At 34.1% G+C, this 6,062-nt stretch overlaps 1 pseudogene; it reads right to left on the bottom strand.

Annotated features, from left to right (window-relative positions):
- Window positions 1-2,613: 2,613 nt before the first annotated feature.
- On the bottom strand, window positions 2,614-3,582 carry LOC119809325 (annotated as a pseudogene).
- Between the last annotated feature and the right edge of the window lie 2,480 nt (window positions 3,583-6,062).

The raw sequence follows: 6,062 nt of genomic DNA, 5'->3' as shown, positions 1-6,062 counted from the left end.
AATTTGATGTGAATGTATTTTATTGAGAATTTTATGTGCCTACATTCATGAAGAATGATGTGATATAATATTACATTTCCTTGAGTCTTTGTGTGATTTTGGTATCAGGGTAAGAAAGGGACAGCATAAAAAATGTGGAAATGTTCCTTCAATTTCTTTCTTGTTGAATAAGTTGAGGACCATTAGTATTAGATTTTCTTTGAATGTTTGGTGAAATTCTGTAATGAATTTGCCTGGTTCTAGGCTTTTTCAGGTGGGAGATTTTGAAGTATCACTTCTAGATCAGCATGAGTTATGGGTCCTTTAGGTTGTCTATTTGTTAATAAGATATGAGAATCAAAAATGGTATAGCCACTTTTCAAAGTAGCCAATGTTTCTACAACTTTGTGAAACAATCTGATAGTTCTATAAAAGGGTAAAAATTGAGTTATCACCTGATATAGCAATTATATTTAAATATATATTGAAGATTTGAATATATGTGAACACAAAATGAATGCTGTTCATAAGACAATCATTACCAATACGTTAAGAGTAAATTTAGCTCAAGTATGCACTATATAGTTAGTGAATAAACACATTGTGGTATTGTCATGTTTAAGAATTTTATTTTGGTTTTAAAACACTAAATATTGAGTTAAAACAATAACTTCAGGCAGAATGAACTTTGAAAATGAATTGCTACATATAATGAGAAAACCCTACAGGTATCATTTAATTTTATGGACTTTCCACAATAAGAAAATACATTGAAAAAATAAAACATGATAAGATTTATCTTTGCTACAGTTTGGTAGTGAATTGGACTAAAAGAATGGTATATAACTTCAAAACAATCTAGAATGCATTGATTAGTGATGATAAACCCTGAAATTTTAAAATGATGAACTTTGACAAGTTTATAAGTATCCTAAGTATACAAATAGTCAGTTTGCAAATGGACCAAGTTAGAAGAGAAATGAGGGTCCTCCTTACCCCACATGATTGCTTACCTTTTCATTTTTTCTTCTTTTCTTTCTTTTTATTCTTCCAATTGTGAATCAATTCCTTCACACAGTAAGATTCCAGTCTCATAAGAGCAGTCTTTGTCTTAAAAGCCCATGTCTAACATTCAAAGCTGTTCTTACTTAATCAGCCTTCTTGCAGATTACACCTGATTACAATACTAACACTGAGCAGAGATCACTTTAAAAAGTTAAATCAATCAAATTTATAGTTTCATTAACAAATTTTCTTTGCATCTTTAGAATTCATATTCTTATTGAAGTAGAACTCAAAAATTTTCCATAAATGTGGACGCACTCCTCATTGTTAATGGATTTGTCTTCATAACTTAAGCTGCAAGGCAGGTCTAAAAACCCATCAGTCAATTGTTAATGAAAAGAGTCAAACTATATATAAAAAATACTAATATGCATGTAAAAATAATTGATGAATAAAGAGTCCATGAATGTGATAGAGAACAGGGAGAGGGCTGAAACACTCTCTCAACACTAATTCTTGTCTGGAAGATCAGTATTTCTTTCAAAGTGATCTAAAAGTTGTTCATTTTTCTTCTTGAGAAAAGTTTCTCTCCTGGCAGAAAAGTAGTCCCTAGTGCTTCGATCTTTTCTACCAGCAAGAGATTCATAGAGAAATAAATATTTACTTGGGTTTATTTTTCACTACTCTGACAGTAAAAGAGGTAGGAACAGTTGTCAGTTTAAAATGCATTCAAAGTGTGGTCTGCAACTCCTAATTATTCTGTATCTACCTCTTTAGTATTCCTGATTAGGCAGGTTGTGCCTATTTCCTTATAAACTTGTCAAATATAAATTCTAATATAACTGTCATCTGTGACAATTTCAATATAATTATATATTATTCATATCTTCTATATTGCCATTCACACAATGAAAATAGACAAGACTACCATAAAATATCTGACAAACTAGTGCCCCAGACTTAGCTATCTGCTTTTTATTTATTTATTTTTAATTAAAAATTTCCACCTCCTCCCCTCCTGCCATTTCTTCCCCTCCCTGTCCCCTCCCTCTCCAATCCAAAGAGCAGTCAGGGTTCCCTGCCCTGTGGGAAGTCCAAGGTCCTCCCCCCTCCATCCAGGTCTAGAAAAGTGAGCATCCAAACTGACTAGGCTCCCCCAAAGCCAGTACATGCAGTAGGATCAAAACCCAGTGCCATTGTCCTTGGCTTCTCAGTCAGCCCTCCTTGTCAGCCACGTTCAGAGAGACCGGTTTGATCACATGCTCCATCAGTCCCAGTCCAGCTGTCTGCTTTTAAAAAATATTCTAAATATGTGAGATCAAGCTGAAAAATAAATGAACGCAGTTCAATTGTCGAATAAAGAATGTGTAGGATTAATATTTTATTTCAGGAGACAGACATGACTTTTGATCCTCAAATACATTTTTTTCCATATAGCATTGTTTTCAAAGATATGATAGAATTCTTTATACTATAGGATAATGTATATAATGATAATCAATAAAGCAAACTTTAAATATGAAAAACATGAAAATAATGTAACTTCACTCTTATGAGCCCATGGAAGAAATAAATGCAACAAGAAGGCTGCACTAAAAAATCCCTAGGCACTGATAATTTCTCTGAAGTTTAACAACAGAACAAGGTTATATCCAATTCTGAAGAATATATTGTCTTACTCAGGGTTCTTCTCAGGGCAGATTTAACATCTCTGCTTCTAAAGCTGTAGATTAAGGGGTTCATCATGGGAACCACGATAGTATAAAAGATAGAAGAAATTTTCCCCTCATTCATAGATCCAGGTGTTGAGGGCTGAAGATACATAAATGTGCATGATCCAAAAAAACAGAGAAACAGCAAATAAATGGGAACTGCATGTGCTGAACGCTTTGTTCTTGCTCTCAGTAGACCTTACTTGGAATGTAGTACAAAGAATGAAGCCATAGGAAGTAAGAATGATGGAGGTTGGAACAACAATGTCCTTTCCTGCTACAATGAACAGCTCTATCTCATTGGCATAAGTACTTGTACAGGAGAGCTGTAGCAAAGGGAGGAGGTCACAGAAATAAGGGTTAATGGTGTTTCTATCATAGAATGTCAGTCATAGAATGAAAACAGTGTGGATTGTGGCTCTAGAAAGTCCCATCAAATATGAACCAAGCATAAGATAGAAGCATACTTTAGTGGACATAGAATTGTTATACAAGAGTGGATTACAGATAGCCACTTAATGATCATAGGCCATTGCTGTCAGCATGTAACATTCAGAAATTCCAAAAAAAAGCAAAACATGTAGAGCTGGGTCATGCACCCAGTGTAAGATATAACATTTTTCTCCAGTAAGAAGTTCATCAGCATTTTGGGTGTGATCACTGAAGAGTAACAGAGGTCTATGAGGGACAAGTTAAAGAGGAAAAAGTACATGGGGGTGTGAAGGTGAGAATTCAGCACAATTAGAAGGATCAAAGTCAAATTTCCTAATGTAGTTACCATGTATATTGCTAGAAAGATGAAGAAGAGGGGGACTTGGAGACCAGGCTCTTCAGTTATCCCCAAGAGAATGAAATCCATCACCAAAGTGCCACTTGCCACAGCCATTTCTCTCCAAGAAAATCTGGGATGACATAAAAGGAAAGTTATAGGGAAAAGCACAACTGTCAACTACCTGTTAATGATGAAGAAAATGCTGGGAATGCACTGAAGACTTGAAAACAGTGCCTGCCTTTGATGTTACCATTTTATAAAGTGACATTCTTCCCTAGTAAATATGTAAAATGCCTGTTTTTAAATGTATTGTTTGGGAAACAAAGGCAGATAAACCTTTGTGATGGTAAAGTCAGCTTGTTCTACTGACTTGTATAGCGACACTGCCCCATCTATAATTGCAGACAAACATTCAAGTCACACACACAGTATCACAAGTAGTCTGCTGCACAACTGATCTATGTATTCTTGTTATAAAACGATTGCTAAAAAAAAGTCAAGAGAAAAAGCATAGTGGAATGGAACAGAAAAGATTTGCTCACCTCTCTTCTCATCCTTTACTCCTAATTCATTTGGGATATAGAAGGAAGAAATAGCAACCTAATTTGTTCTCTGTGAAGTGCAAATCATGAGAATTGTTTCCACACAAAGCAAAAGAACCAGAATCTAAAAATAGTTAAGAAACTCAGGAACATTTAAGCTCTGGAGGAATTTTAGATCTGTTATGGAGAGTTAGGTTGCTAAATAAGACACGGCAACTTAAATGCTCACTGGCTCTCTGGATAGTAGTAATTCACCCTTTTCACACATTCTTTGAATTTTACTTAAATCGTAAGCTTTCTATAAGCAGAAAGAAGAAACGAATACAACATGGATTCTTGTAGCACTCTAAATCTGTATCTACTGTGAACAGAAAAGGCAACACACTTCAGGGGAAAATGTGCATAATTTTCCCTGCATGTGAAATATTCAATGCTCATATTCACATGGGGAGAAAGAAAGATGTTGGCTGTTAGCACCCACAGAAACGTAAAACAGGTGATGCCAGACCAAGTTGAAGAACGCTCAAGTATGAAACAAAAACAGGTTCTTGCTTTCAAATGTTCAGCAATGATAAACAAGTGTTTTATATCTATATTTTCTTTAAATTACATTATATTGTCAGCTTTTATATACACGTCTATCTCCACAAGTCACAGAAACATAAAAATGGCATAAATGAATTAACTTCACCAGTGGGTCATTTCAACAATGCACTTCTTTGTCAAAACACCAAGAATCATATGTCATATATACTATTTTGCACATTAGTAGCAATTCAACAAATATATTGAATAAAATTTAAAATGTTATTGTGAATAGATTTTAAAACTTACCCTATTTAGAAGAGAAAAAATATGGCCTCAATGTCATTATTACTTTTCTTTTTGTCTTAGAAAGTCAATACCCGGTCCTGAGTCTTTTTGATTTGTTTTGATTCTATGAGAATGCTGAACCAAAGTTATTTCTATGCATTTTTTAGACACTTCTCTGAATTATTGCCCATAGGTTGTAATACTAATTCTTAATCAAGTAAAACAATGGCAGTAAAACAAACCAATTTTTTAAAATCACATTTGCCACTTTAAACTCCATTTTCTTATGGGTTTCACTTCACAATGTACTCAGATAACATCAGGAACTCTCTTGCGTTCCTCGAAGGGACTCAAGACAACTATAAAAGAGGACCAAACTGATAGGTTGTACATGCTAGATCAATATGAATCCTTGGTGCCTTTGAGATTCCATTTAATTCAATCCTTAGTGCACTGGAGAATCAACAGATTCAAATGCCTGTCTGGGTCTTTTGGGAGTATATATCCTCTGTACTTCAACTCCTTTCTCCTAATTAGCTTCTTCACAGAAATTTGTAGTTTGTTTCCTTTTCTTATCCCACATTGACACAGTGAAGTTTCACAGAAGTGACCCAATGGTTTTCTTATTATTTCATAAAAGTGGTTTAAAAGGGTATAGTAATGCTTCAGTTAAAATTTTATTGAATCATTTTATTTGTATTAATTTGTTTGCTGATCTGGACATTGATCCTAATTCGTCATTGTTATTGTACCAGAGTTAAAACACAGAACTACTTTCCCTATCCCCTTGAAATCAATTTTTATATGTTCCATATATTCTCCTTTTAACATTTCCTGAGATTTTCATAGAAGTGTACATAAACTTCAAATAAATTGTACTTACATAGACTAAAAATATGTCTGTTTCTAAAACACATGCAGCCTGAACATGAAAGTCTAACACTTAAAAATACAAAGACAGAGAAAACACAGAAGAGAAAGAATGTCAGTTAGATATTGGCCATTCTGTGATTAATAGGTACTTACATAATTATTTGTGCACTCAACACAAAACAGTAAACCTTTTTTCCCAATGGTTCACCATGTGGATTTAGCCATTTTAAAGTCTATTGTATTTCATCATCTGGCACACCATATCAAGTGTCAGTGGCTTTATGAACCATTTGTGAAGTTTCAATGTGTAAATTAATTATTTAATGAACTTCTTCTGAGTACTTTGTTTGGCTTACACTTAAGTGC

The sequence above is a fragment of the Arvicola amphibius genome, chromosome 3, assembly GCF_903992535.2.
Source record: "Arvicola amphibius chromosome 3, mArvAmp1.2, whole genome shotgun sequence".
Lineage (NCBI taxonomy): Eukaryota > Metazoa > Chordata > Mammalia > Rodentia > Cricetidae > Arvicola > Arvicola amphibius.
This window is presented reverse-complemented; position numbering and strand designations above follow the sequence as displayed.